The sequence below is a fragment of the Panicum hallii genome, chromosome 5, assembly GCF_002211085.1.
Source record: "Panicum hallii strain FIL2 chromosome 5, PHallii_v3.1, whole genome shotgun sequence".
In the NCBI taxonomy this organism is placed as follows: Eukaryota; Viridiplantae; Streptophyta; class Magnoliopsida; order Poales; family Poaceae; genus Panicum; species Panicum hallii.
This window is the reverse complement of record NC_038046.1, coordinates 56,853,800-56,868,743: the sequence shown is the minus strand read 5'-3', so window position 1 is coordinate 56,868,743 and position 14,944 is coordinate 56,853,800. Positions and strand designations below refer to the sequence as shown.

General features: G+C 44.8%; 1 long non-coding RNA gene and 2 pseudogenes across 1 annotated transcript; 2 read left to right on the top strand and 1 right to left on the bottom strand.

The window, feature by feature from the left end:
- Nucleotides 1-125: 125 nt before the first annotated feature.
- On the top strand, nucleotides 126-2,137 carry LOC112892160 (annotated as a pseudogene).
- Nucleotides 2,138-3,763: 1,626 nt separating this feature from the next.
- LOC112892855 lies at nucleotides 3,764-5,230 on the top strand (annotated as a pseudogene).
- A 1,748-nt stretch (nucleotides 5,231-6,978) lies between these two features.
- LOC112892161 lies at nucleotides 6,979-12,846 on the bottom strand. Its single transcript, XR_003228672.1, has 2 exons — nucleotides 12,513-12,846; nucleotides 6,979-10,749 (listed from the first exon to the last, which is right to left on the bottom strand). It is a non-coding gene; the product is annotated as an uncharacterized LOC112892161 (long non-coding RNA).
- Nucleotides 12,847-14,944: the final 2,098 nt, after the last annotated feature.

The window sequence follows — 14,944 nt, the reverse complement described above, 5'->3', positions numbered from 1 at the left end:
TTGCAAGGGTATATTGATCGTAAGCAGATTGTTGAAAATAGGTTCTGGACGTTGTTGAACCGTGTTTTCAGATTTGTAAAAAAGATTTAATATTTTGCGCAAACGGTTTGTTAAAAATGGTGAAGGATATTCCGAGAAGATCTTTTAATAAAGAGAAAAAAAGAGAAAAAGGAAATCGAAAGGCCCGTTCCGCCGCCGCCTTACCGCCCCCTCCCCCTTCGTCGTCCTGCCCCACCGCGATCTCATCCAGATCGGCGGAGGAGAAGAGGCACCTCTGCAGGCAGGCATGGACGCTACGTTCCACCCCGGGTCCCTGCATCCGCCTACCTATGGGGACGCTGATCGGGCGGACTCCACCAGGCCGGACTGGATCCTCCTCGACTTCCACGCCTACTTCGCCGACCGCCGCAACGCCACCACCGCAGCCTGCAAGACCAGGAACGGCAAGGAGATCCAGGTCACCTTCTTCCCCGCCCACCGGCCGCGCGTCTCCTACTTCTGCGTCCATTGCCACGGCGTGGAACCCAGCGGCTTCGTGTGGGAGCCCAAGGTCATCGCCACGGGCGGCGACTTCGTCCTCCTCCGCGTCTCCATCGGCCATCGCTACGCGACGGTCTGCCCCACCCTGCACGAGTACTACGTCTACCGGGCTGGCGGGTCGACCGGTGGGCCTCCGTAGCTAGAGCTGCTCCCGCACCCCAACCTCTACTACTTCAGGGACGTGCAGGTCGGCCTCCTCAGGCGCGGTACGGACTACACCATCGCCGCACTCCGCGACGATTCGTCTGGATTCGTCCGCGGCGGATCCGGATTTGGGCAGTACGACATCAGCCTCTTCCATTCCGAGGACAAGGTTTGGACCGCCAAGGAAGTCTTCGTGTCACCGGAGCAGCAGCAGCAGCACTGCAGCATTGAAGAAGAAGGCTTCTGGCATAAGACGTCCAAGGTGATCACCATAGGAGGAAAACATGGCACCATGGCTTTTGTAGACCTCTGGAATGGTATCCTGCTCTATGATGTGTTCCGCAAGGATCCCAAACTTCGATATGTTCCAATGCCGCCGCAGCTCTACCCCAGCAGGAAGCCCAATGCTGATCCATCGCTTACTCGGGACATTGCTATCGTCAAGGATCGCATCAAGCTCGTCCAGGTTTTGATGAAGACCAAAGAATCTCATGGCAACTATTACTATGATAGTTGGGTGGCTACCACATGGAGCAGGTTGGCTAATTTTCCTCAGGAGGATTCTTGGTCTCAGGATTTCAAGCTTGAAGCTTCTGACATCAACAGTGACAACAATCCGATGCATTTTGAGCTGCTAAAAAGGCTGCCGGACGATGAAGGAAAACCTCGGATGTCCTTGGAGAGATTATTCATAGGATACCCCACGATCAGCTTGGATGATAATGATATTGTTTACTTTATGACCATGGTCGAGAACAAGGCATGGGTAATTGCTGTTGACATGAGGTACAAGATGCTAAAAGGAGTGGCTGAGTTCGGCTCAGAAAGAACCTTTGGCATCACGCAGAGTAGGATCTCAGAGCATCTGAACATGTCTCCAGGTAATTACTATTTTTCAAAGGTCATGCTACCTGTAGCTTCCCTATATTGCATTTTAGAGCTAGAATTGGTAGGTAAAGAATATATTTAGTGTTTTACAATGTTATTAATGGTCTGAATTTGTCAGAGCGTTTTAAGAGTGAAGGGTAAGGGCTGTTTGGCTAAACTGGAAACCACTTTTCAAATTTTATTTAAATCGTAAGTGAGTTCTGTTTTATTGGCGCAGAGACAGTTGGTAACCTGAAACGACCAGGGATGGAACTGTTGGGATCCTTTAGCAAGAAGCATTTTTGAAATTCCAATGTAACGGATGTGGATGTTGAAGCTGCTGCTGATATGATGAAACGACCAGGGATGGAACTGTTAGGATCCTTTAGCAAGAAGCATTTTTGAAATTCCAATGTAACGGATGTGGATGTTGAAGCTGCTGCTGATATGATGCCAGTGTAGTGAATGTGGAAGTTAATGCTGCTACTGATATGATATGTCATGCTGTTTGAAATTCACTGAGATTTATGTTTTATCTCTTGCTGATGTGATTTGGTCTTACAATAAGATGATTAATCTTTTATTACCATGGTCTCTTCTCTGCTCAGATGCCTTTGATCTACTATAGATGTTTCGCTCTATCATTTTATCAGAATATCATGCAAGCTCTACATTTTCACCCTGAGCGAAAAGACCTCTATGAGTTCTTAAGCCATTGTATTTGGACCGGATGCCTAATCGTCCCTGCCCTTGGAGCAGAGATCTTACCAGTATTTGCGTGCAGAGCCAGAGGTGAGCTCATTAGGACGGGCCTCAGACATGTATGCAGGCAAAGCATTGCTACAAGACTACTAGTCAGGTTTAGGAAACATCATCGTTTGCATAGTACATGGTCTGTAAAATCCAACGGATTAGAGATTCACCAGGATATCGTGTAATTACAGATGTTACACTGGTCGACAAAATGAGAGCTGGAGTTACAAATATGTTGCGTTGGATCTTACATGACCGTATGACAAACAAAGGCAACGATCAACTGAGAAGCAAAGCAGAGAAACAATGACAGCACTGATCACTACGTAAAGATGTTACATTGATTTGATGAACAGACAATTCTAGTGTCAACCTCATATTGGCACGCGTTTAATTGGGTGCCGCAAGAACAATAGCTGATAATGAGTACTGAGAAGCAAAAGCATTTTAAGATGACAAATACTATGAAAGTAGTTGTCTCGACAAATGAGACAATAGCACAAGGATACAAATATACAATGTTATCACTTTAAGACAAGTATGGTGTATGGCTTTTCTAGATTACTGCTTGAGCACCTAATGCAGGGAAAGTTCCCATCATAATGAAGAGAAGTGATAGACGCCGAGAAAAATTTCTTATGCAAAATGGGACAAATTCACAGCTAAAAACATGGTAACTGCTTGGGTGGGGGGAGCTTCTAGTGTAACCACCTTGCTATGAATTGTATCAGTATAAGCACAGATGTGCTTGCAAGAGGTGCAACAATTAGAACATCAACTACCCACTCTCATTTTGGCCTTGTGAACCATCAACCTACAAGATTACCATCCTTGACCACCAAAGTCAACACAAAGAAACATACACTTCCAGATTCAATAGTAAGTAATGGGATTTTCCAAATTTTCAAGAAAAATAGCATTACAGAAAGAGCAGCCAGCACCTACTCCCAGTTAGCCAGCAACTAAGGGCGTGTCTGGAAGCACTCTACTCCATAAAAAACTGCTCCACTCCACCAACTCTACAAAATTGCCATCCAAACATGTCCAGCTCCACCAACTCCAGCTCCAGAAAAAAAGTGGAGTTGAGGGCCAGATCCACATTTTTGTGGAATACCTCAAGGGGTGCTCCAAAAATACTAGTTTCGTACCAACTCATGAAGTTGTGGGGTAATTACCCACCATGCCACTTATTACACAACGTACCGGTTCGATTAAAAAAAAACATCTTCCTTCCCTCATCCCCTCGCCCCCTGCCCCCCCCCTCCCACGGTTGGGCGCCGCCGGCCCAATCTTCGGCGAAAATGGACGGCAACGAGCACCGACGTCCACCCAATGAGTCAGATCCTTCATCAGCTCCTCCTCCTGGTTTGATTTTTGCCTACCCCCATGATTGCCAAAGGATTTTTGCCTCCTCCATGGCTGCCGGTGCTTGCTCTCCATTTGTTCCGCCGGCTCCTGCGGCCTGCCTTGGCGGTGGCGACCTCGGCGATGAAGTAGAGGAGCTAAGCTCCATCGGCGGCCGTGGCTCCATCGGCGGGGCAAGCAACAGCCATGGCCGGGCTGCCCTGGGCGCCAGTCGTGGCCGTGGTGCCCTGGGCGCCGGCCAGGGCTGCCTAACCTTGGCAGCCAGGCCGGCCAAGATGCGGATGGCCTTGGCGGTGGCAAACTCGGCGACGAAGTAGAGGAGCTAAGCTCCATCGGTGGCCGTGGCCGGGCTGCCCTAGGCGCCGGTCGTGGTCGTGCTGCCCTGGGCGCCGGCCAGGGCATGCCCGACCTTGGCAGCCAGGCCGGCCAAGATGTGGATGGCCTTGGCAGCCAGGCCATCACCCAAGAGTTGGCACAGCGCAAAAGCAAAAAGAAGGTGCAAGATACGGCAAAAATTTTCCTTCCTATCATGAAATTGTTGGTTGAAACTATCTGATGAGCAGGCAACATGAGTAGAGAAATATTAGCGCAAATGCTATAAAGTGGTTACTATCATATTGGTCAGGGTGATTCAATTGATTGGACTGATGCAAATACGGCGCTTATATGTTCGTTGTTTGCCAAACACTCATTTGAACTCTGTAGGATATGATAAGGTCATAGCGGAATTTTTCAACCTCACAAGAATTCGTTTGTCCAAGCGGCAAACGAAGAACAAATGGGATAAGTTAAAGCCCGAATTTTTGGCTTGGAAGAAATTAATGAGGAAGCAAACAGGGCCTGGATGGGATAGAGCAAGAGGTGTTATTGATATGGATGATGAGTGGTGGAAGAAGGCAAAAGCGGTGAGTCCAGAGACTATTTTATTTATGTTCTTTTTGAGGAAATTATTTCAATTAGTTTTAGTAACACCAATTATCTTGTTTCAGGAAATTCCAAGTTGTGGAAAGTTTAGGAAAAAAACCATTGCAAAATGACGATGATTTGTCAGTGATATTTGGTGATATAATTAATGATCAACCAGATCATTGGAATCTTATGAGCTCTAATCACATCATACCGCCATCTCAAGAGGTCTCTGCTGATGTTGATAATGGTAATTTGCATGAGTTCCCTGATGATTGTGACCATGATGCTGCTGTTGGGGATGAAACAGATGATCCCCGAGAGGTTTCTCCTTCTCCTACCATTCTGTTACCAAACAAAATAAACCCACCAGCAAAGAAACCAAGAATAGGCACAGCACTAGTTATTCAAGAGCAAGTAACTAAGATTGCTGAGTCGGCCTCTTCTTTTACATCTAAAAAACTAGGTGAAGTCACTGTCTAACAAGTCATGGATCTAGTGTTGGAATGTGGGGCAGGCTACGATACAGATGAGCACTACATTGCTACAGAGTTGTTTGTGAAGAAGGACCGAAGGGAAATGTTCATGACTTTACCTACAAATGACATTAGATTTAATTGGCTTCAGGAAGTACAATGCCTAGTATGGCAATTGAGAAATTGTGTTCTTTTCATATTTTCTTTTTCTTTATTTGAACTATTGTCATTTTATTTGTATCTTGTCATTTGATCATTGTGGTCTGTACCAAACTATTATCATTTCAACTAATGTCGTGTGATCATTTTATTTGTGTCTTGTCATATGTTACTTATTTAATTTTATTATCATATGGCCTGTCATCTGTAGGAAAGTGAGAGTGATAGTGATGACTCTACTGATGAAAGTGAGGTCTTTTGGAATTTTGTTTTGGATGGTGCAGAAATTGCTCAAATATATGTTGATCTCTACCTTGCTAAAAGCCCACCAAGAACATCTGGTGTTAGTGATACAGGATGGCTGCTAGAGACAATGAATACTCGTGGAGAATGCTATAGACAACTTCGTATGAGCAATGAAATATTTTTGGATCTCCATACTGTGTTGGTGGAAAGGTACGGGATGCAATTTTCTATGCACATGAGCACATATGAGATGCTTACTATTTTCCTTTACACATGTGCTGGAAATAAGTCTAATAGGAAAACTCAAAATAGATTCAAGCATTCTGGAGAAACTATTAGTAGGAAATTTGATGAGGTTCTTAATGCTTTGATGGCTATGGCAAGAAACTTTATTAGAATAAAAAATCCCAACTTCTCCACAGTCCATAAAAGAATAAGAGATGATAGACGTGCATATCCACACTTCAAACATTGTATTGGCGCACTTGATGGCACTCATATCCGTGTTGCACTTTCACCTAAGGAGCAAGTGAGACATATTGTAAAACGGGTATAGCCACTCAAAATGTTCTAGCAGTATGTGACTTTGACATGCGTTTCACTTATATTTTCGTGGGAAACCCTGGAGCTATGCATGATACAAGTGTGCTGTACATTGCACTAAAAGTTGATGAAGGTTTTTTCCCACATCCTCCACAAGGTAACATGCGTGTAATTTGGAAATACTTATGTGTTTAACATTTACCATTAATTGATGGTTCATATGGTTTTTTATATAAATTTAGAAAAATACTATATTGTGGATGCGGGATATCCGAATCATCGCGGCTACCTTGCTCCTTGCAAGGGTGAACGGTATCATATACCGGAATGGTATAGAGGTACCAAACCTAAGACTTCTATGGAAAGGTTCAATCGGGTTCACTCAACTATCCGCAATGTGATTGAGCGATCTTTTGGATTATTGAAAATGAGGTGGCCAATTCTTTGGAAGATTCCACCATATCCCATGTACAAGCAAAAAATGAGTGTTGTGGCTACCATGATCTGTTTGTCCTTTGTGCTATTTGCTGATTTGTGTAGTACTGTTAATGGATGTAATTTGGGTGAAGTTTAAACTGAACCTTGAGATTCGGTTTTGCCAAAATTCTATAAGTCCTGTTCTAAATTTGCCGGTTATATGAAAAATATTCGAGATTCACCAAAATTCTATAAATTTGTTCCAAAATCGTCACGTAGCCTAGCTTGTTGTTCTGGTAGAAGTGTCATGCGTAGTGCTGCCCTGGGATAGCTTAATGCTCTGTTGTGGTGGTATTTTTTTTTCTTTTGCCTAAGTCAGGCATTAGGTTGCTTCTTTGGGAGAAACCAGTAGTTGCCTTATAAAAAAACAGTAATTGCTGTTTGTTAGGTGTTAGTCAGTTGATAGCCCTCTGTGCCATTTGTCGATTAGTGTGGTACTGTTAATGGATGTAACTTGCGTGAAGTTTAAACTAAACCGTGCAATTCGGGTTCGTCCGTCATGAAAACCAATTCACTAAAATTCTGTAAATCATGTTCTAAGTTCACCAAAAGTTTGTAAACTCTATTCTAAATTTGCCAAAATTTTGAAACCTTGTTCTAACTTTTGGGCTTTGCAGTTATACAGTGCCAGGGGAACCAAGACCTGCCTACGAAGGTCAGGTTCAAAATCTTGGAAAAGATGGATTTAGATTAGCGATCCACTTTGAGCATCTACTGGATAGTTTGCGGCAAGACCGGAAACACAAGAAGTATTTGAATCTGGTTCTGAGGATAGGAAACGAGCCCAATGATAGTTGGCTAGCCCCTGCCATACAAGAATTGACGATGAAAAGAGGAAAGTCGGAAAGTGCCCACGTGTCCTTTGTGAAAAAGCCCAAAGGTAAAGTCATTGTTCATTTCAGTTGAATTGCTCTGCTGCAACCTGCAATTAATAATTAGATCGACATCATTATCTTGTCAATTTGCACTATTTCATGTTTGGAAGAGTTTTTAACGAACAAGGGTCGTCGAACAACCAGAACAGTACCAGTATTAGGCCAGTGCTCTTCAGTTTCGGCCTACGCCGCAACTACATGCGGACGGTATGGATTTCAGATTCCACTGCTTAATTTGTTGAGCTACTTTGCCAAAAATTACTGGTTTGAAGAGAAGTTTGATATTGATGATTTCGTCATCGTTGAATCAGAGTTTTCCTACATATTTCAGAAACTACGTTCTTTATCTCAACTGCATAAATTCATACCAGGTATTTCACCAAACGATGCAGCTAAGACAATTGCTACTGCTAAGACACAAAACCTAGCTTCCTTGTGGGATAACATGGAACCATTCTTTATAAAAAGTGGAAATCTACCAATCTATTTTGCAACGTTAAAATATGATATGTCAAGTGGTATTGTGGATCTTATCAAAAAAGGCTTTGTTGACCTATGTTGCGAATCATTTCTCTTTTAGTTCGTCCATGTGTCGCAAGTCTTTTACAAATGAGTTTTATCAAGTCTACAAAAGCCTTGGCGAGGACTCCAGTCTCAAATCAGTTTTGGCAATAGCGCCAGGTGCTATTGATTGGAGAGTGCAGATTGGGTTGTATAGTGAATACGTACTGTAAAATTATTTCTTGCATGGCGTTGATTTGGATACGAAGATTAAGTCAATCGCTCAATTCATAAAGTTTGGTGAGTTTCAAAAGATAGATTGGTCTTACTATTTAAAAGCTCGTGCAGATACAACTGAAGCACTGATGGAATACAAGAGACATCTGTTGTAACATCTGGATGAACATTTCAAAAGAAATGAAAAGAAAATCCAGAAAATAGAAGAATCTGCTAAGGCTAAGGGATAGTTGAAGTCAGTGATTCAAACAATTAAAATCAAAAATTTCGATGATATCGAGTTATTTGCATCAGGTTCATTGCCTCAAGCTGAAACAGTCGTGCTAAAACATATAATGGAGAACAACATGAAAGAGTAAGTGCACTCATTTCTTTGACTTCTGCTAATATCTTTTCTTTGAACTCTTTTCTGAAAAAATATGTACTTTTTTTTTAGCTTTGGGAGTCTTCTGTCATTATACAAAACTGGAATGTCTGATAAAAGAGATCTTCCGTGAAACTGATCCTTTAGGGTATTAGGGTATTAGGACAGATATGGATAGCGTAGTGTATTAGCATTTTTTTGTGCTCTGGAGACTGCTGCAGTAAAGGCCTCAAATTTTGTGGCTATAGCGGTTTAGGTCTGCACTGGTGATACTACATCTGGATCCATACAATAATCTGCATTGTAAAGTGCTTTTAACTTGAAAATTTTTATTGCTTAAACATACGTAAATGAAATTTAAATGAAAGTAGCTTATGATTAGAATCATATTAGCTCTATTTATCTACTTTTTCTGATATATCGTCCATGCTTTGTGATATTGGTATGACATGTCCATGTTAGAGTTAGGCATGTGACTTTCTGCCTACAAATGTAAGTTCTGAGATCGTTAATACCAATATCACAGAGTATGGAGTATATAGATCAAAAAAGTAGATAATAAAGCTAATCTGATTCTAATCATATGCTACTTTCTTTCACGTATGTTTAAGCTAAAAAATTTTTGAAGTTAAAAGCACTTTACAGAGCTGAGTATTGCATGGATCTAATTACAGTATCACCAGTGCTGACCTCAACCGCCATAGCCACAAAACTTGAGACTCTTGTTATAACAGGCTCTAGAGAAAAAAAAATACTAATACACTACAATATCCATATCTGTCCTAATACCCTAAATGATAAGTTGTACAAAAAATCTCTTTTATCAGATATTCTAGCTTTGTAAAATGACAGAGGATTCCAAAGCTAAAAAAAAGTACATATTTTTTCAGAAAATAGTTCAAGAAAAAGATATTAATTGGAGCAAACAAAAAGGAGGGCATTTACTCTTTCATATTATTATTCTCCATTATATACTTTAACACGATTGTTTCAGCTTGAGGCAATAAACCTGATGCAAATAACTCGATATTATTGAAATCTTTAATTTTAATTGTTTGAACCACTGACTTCAACTGCCCCTTAGCCTTAGCAGATTCTTCCATTTTCTGGATTTCCTTTCCATTTCTTCTGAAATGTTTTTCCAGATGTTCCAACAGATGTCTCTTGTATTCCAGTAGTACTTCAGTTGTATTTGCACGAGCTTTTAAATAGTAAGATCAATCTACCCTTTGAAACTCACCAAACTTTATGAATTGACCGATTGGCTTAATCTTCCTATGCAAATCAACGCCATGGTAGAAATAATTTTTCAGTATGTATTCACTAGACAACCCAATCTGCACTCTCCAATCAATAGCACCCGGGGCTGTTGCCAAAACTGATTTGAGACTGAACCTAGCCAAGGCTTTTGTAGACTTGATAAAACTCATTTGTAAAAGACTTGCGACACATGGACGAACTAAAAGAGAAATGATTCGCAACATAGGTCAACAAAGCCTTTTTTGATAAGATCCACAATACCACTTGACATATCATATTTTAACGTTGCAAAATAGATTGGTAGATTTCCACTTTTTATAAAGAATGGTTCCATGTTATCCCACAAGGAAGCTAGGTTTTATATCTTAGCAGTAGCCATTGTCTTAGCTGCATCGTTTGGTGAAATACCTGGTATGAATTTATGCAGTTGAGACAAAGAACGTAGTTTCTGAAATATGTAGGAAAACTCTGATTCAACGACGACGAAGTCATCAATATCAAACTTCTCTTCAAACCAGTAATCTTTGGCAAAGTAGCTCAACAAATTAAGCAGTGGAATCTGAAATCCATACCGTCCGCGTGTAGTTGCGGCGTAGGCCGAAACTGAAGAGCACTGAGCTAATACTGGTACTGTTCTGGTTGTTCGACGACCCTTGTTGTTAAAAACTCTTCCAAACATGAAATAGTGCAAATTGACGAGATAATGATGTCGATCTAATCATTAATTGCAAGTTGCAGCAGAGCAATTCAACTGAAATGAACAATGACTTTACCTTTGGGCTTTTTCACAAAGGACACGTGGGCACTTTCCGACTTTCCTCTTTTCATCATCAATTCTTGTATGGCAGGGGCTAGCCAACTATCATTGGGCTCGTTTCCTATCCTCAGAACCAGATTCAAATACTTCTTGTGTTTCCGGTCTTGCCGCAAACTATCCAGTAGATGCTCAAAGTGGATCGCTAATCTAAATCCATCTTTTCCAAGATTTTGAACCTGACCTTCGTACGCAGGCCTTGGTTCCCCTGGCACTGTATAACTGCAAAGCCCAAAAGTTAGAACAAGGTTTCAAAATTTTGGCAAATTTAGAATAGAGTTTACAAACTTTTGGTGAACTTAGAACATGATTTACAGAATTTTAGTGAATTGATTTTCATGACGGACGAACCCGAATTGCACGGTTTAGTGTAAACTTCACGCAAGTTACATCCATTAACAGTACCACACTAATCGACAAATGGCACAGAGGGCTATCAACTGACTAACACACAACAAACAGCAATTACTGCTTTTTTTATGATAAGGCAACTACTGATTTCTCCTAAAGAAGCAACTTGATGCCTAACTAAGGCAAAAGAAAAAAAAATACCACCACAACAGAGCATTAAGCTATCCCAGGGCAGCACTACGCGTGACACTTCTACCAGAACAACTAGCTAGGCTATGTGACGATTTTGGAACAAATTTATAGAATTTTGGTGAATCTCGAATATTTTTCATATAGCTGGCAAATTTAGAACAGGACTTATAGAATTTCAGCAAATTCAGAACATGATTTACAGAATTTAGGCAAAAGTAGAACAGATTTCGGGTGATTTTTTTCCATGACAGGCAAAACCGAATCGCAAGGTTCAGTTTAAACTTCACCCAAATTACATCCATTAACAGTACTACACAAATCAGCAAATAGCACAAAGGACAAACAGGTTAAAACACTACTATGCATGACACTTCTACCGGAACAACAAGGTAGACTACCATCCAGCGATCAATTGACCACCCGCCCCCCTCTTGGCATGTTCCCCTTCGGTAGTAACTCCACTTCGAGGCGCTCTAGACTATTACAGCGAGCTCACACTTCACAGCGCCATTAGGAACAGAATAATCGAGGAAACTAGAGCTAGAGGGGAAGAAAGAAATTACCTCTCCAAAAACTAGACGAACTGCTTCCTCAATTCGGAATCAAGAACGCTAACGGCTGGCGGTGGGGACAGCGCTTCCTTCCACGAACGCCTTGGGGATCTTGGTGGAAGCTGGGGTCGGCCTGTCGGTCTCTATCCCGGATCTAGTGTGGAGGCCAGGTCCGGCGCGGCTTGGGTTCGTGTGTGCGTGCGTGTGCTGTAATCGAGGTAGGATATGTGTGCGGCGGCTGCACGCAGGGTGCTCGGCGAAATGCCGTAGAGGCACCTGCGTGCGCCACACCATGATGTCGCAGGGACGTGCGTGGTAACCATGCCCGTGGCGTGGCCATGGCGCGGCGACGGCGAAGGTCAAGGCAAGACGGCGGTGCGTCGGGGCGAAGGAGGGTAACCGCGGCGGCTCGGGTTAGGGCAAAGGCAATGCCTTTCGGCTTGCCAAGCAAAAGGGACGCGCGAGCGCGGGTTCAGGTGTCCCTGGGCCGCGGCGGGATGAAAGGCGGTGAGGCTAGGGCGATGGCGAGCGGCGAGGTGGCTCAGCTTTGCGCGAGCGGGGCCAAGGGCGTGGCCTTGGCCGGCGGATTGGATGCACACGCACGCACGCGGATCCTGGCAGCCCAGGACCATGGCGTGGCCGTGCTGTGTGCGGGCCACCAGTGCTTCGGGCCCGCGGCACGACGCGGTGGCGATTTAGGCGACGGCAGTAGCGGGGAGACGCGGCGGCGCGTCGGGCTCCTGCACGAGAAGGGGTTAGGGTGGTCCTAGGGCTAGCTAGAAAGGGTTCATCGATGGCGGCGAGCACGTCGGCAGCATTAGGGTGATGGGGGCGGCGGCGACACTCACTGGTGGCTCGAGAAGAAGACGGCGAGGCAGCGGAGAGGCGTACCGTGACGGGTTGAAGCGGTGCAGGTAGAGTTGCGGCGGTGCTATAGTTGATCGGGTCGCCGGTGCAGTGAAGCTCCCCAGCGACGAAGAACTCTGGCACGGGCGGCTTCTCCTCCATCTCTTGGCTCCCTCTTCTCCTCAGGTGTGGCGGCGGCGGAAGGGGAAAAGTCCCCGGGGCTTTTAGGGTTTCGGGTGGCAGCCAAAGGGGCTTTTGGAGGTAGCGGGTTTCGCGGGGGCGGGGCGCGCGGACGGCTGATGGACGCGGGCCGGAACGCGTGGCGCGCATCGCGCGGCTCCGATGCGGGGGCAAGGGTTTGGGCGCGGGCGCTGGCGGTCAAGGCGGCGCGGGGGGGGGGGGGTGTTGTTACGTGACCGGGTGGTTGCGCCCCCTTGTCGCGGAGCGGGGCAGGCACGGCGCTGGGGGCGGATGAGGCGCGTAGCACGCGAGGAGCGGCGGCATCGGGAGGTAGGGGGAAAAGCTGACAGCGGGGGCCCGCAGGTTAGCGGCTGGGCGAGGCGATAAGGTGGAGGCGGCGTTGGGTCGGACTGGGCCACTTGGGCTGTGGGCGTGCGCCTGGTGTGCTGGCGGGGTAGCAGGCCGCTAGCAGGCCGAGCTCGGCCTTTGGCTGCTCGGTCAGCTGAGCTGGGCTGCCTGGGGTCTCGGGCTTAGGTGGCTGGGTAGGGTAGTGGCTAGGTGGGTTTCGGGTCGGATAGGCAGCGGGCTGGGTTAGGGCTGGTCTTGGGTTGGGTTAGGATTAGGGTAGGATTCGGGTAGTTATCTTTTGAATTTAAGTTGAAGGGCCCACTTCAATTTAAATTGCACACAAATTTTTGCTCAATCAGAAATAAATCCACACCAAAACCAACATACTCAAACAAACAAATTCGAAGAAACTCGAATAACTCCAACATCTAATACTAACAATATTGTCCTTTAATTATATTAGATTTTATTTTTCTAGGAATTTAGAGAGAGAAAGAGAGATCAGCCTTATATTGGATCTACCTATAACACTTGTGTCGGTGTTTTACCGCCACACCCACCAAGGGATATCCCCGAGGTGGTGAGTTTATAGGTAGGGTGTCGCCGAGATCTAGAACTCAAAGGTGCAAGGAACACAAAATTTAGATAGGTTCGGGCCGCCGAGAGCGTAATACCCTACGTTCTGTGTGGTTTGTATCGCCTTAGGTGTTGATCGGGTGATTTCCTGTTTGGAGGGAGTCTCTATCCGCCCTTATATAGTCTGGGGGGACAGGGTTACATAGAAATTCCTACTGTCTCCGACTAGTTTTACTACTATATGAGTAGTCCTACTATGCTACGAGTAGTTACAACAGATGTATGGCATGAGTCATGTCCCATCCCTTATCCTAGAAAATGTACACTATGTGCACAGTCTCGTGGACCTGGGTCTGACAACTTGCACAAAAAATTTTTAAAATCCATGATTTTTGGATCTTATAATATTTTGGAAAGATCCGGGATGTTACACATGGAGAGCCCGAGGCTCGAGAAGAAGCCGAGGCTGATGAACGCTAGGTCCGCCAGCCCCGTGCTCCCCTGCCGCCAACGCTGGTGAGCACGCCCTTGCTGTGGACATGGTCCCTGCTAGGGAGGTTCACGAACAGCACCAGCGAGGCGGAGGCTGCGAAGAGGCAGACGGTCTGGACGCTCTTGGCCACGCGCTTCAACTCCACGTCCTGGGCGGCTGAAAGGATCAATGGACCAAGAGGGGGGGTGAATTGGGCCTTTTTCAATTTCTAAAACAAGAAAAAGCAACCTTAACCTATGCAAAACTAGAAAGGCACCAATTCACCAACCGGATAACTAAACAACCTACACAAGCTAGATGAGATAAAAAGAGATAAAGCCTAGCAAGGTAGATCTAACTAGTGATCCCTAAATCAAGCACATGAAAGAATTGCATGAAAGATAATGCTTGAAATAAGTGAAGTGGACAAGGGACAACCGGATTTTTTCCCGTGGTATCGATGTGTTGGCACACACCCCTAATCCACGTTGTGACACTCACAAAGAGTATTGTCACCTCCCAAGTCACCAAGACGAGGGCGCTCACTAAGAGTCTCCGTTCACCATCCCGGTGTGGTGGAGATCAAGCCACGTACAAATCTTTTCTCCGGGCTTCCACAATCCTTGGCAAGCTCCGCGAGAATCACCTCGATCACCAAGATCGCCTAGGTGATGCCAATCACCAAGAGTAACAAGCTAAGGCCTTCACTTGAGCAAGAACCAATCACAAAGAATGGATGCACACAAGCTTCCCTCTACTCAAGTCCTTAATCTTGCTTCTTGAATGATTGAATGAATGAGTGTATGAAATGTTGAAGCTCAAGGTGGCTCTTGACTATAGTATGTGTGTTTGGATGTTGCCTGGTGTCAAGAGTAGTAGAATGACCCATTGGAGGGGTATA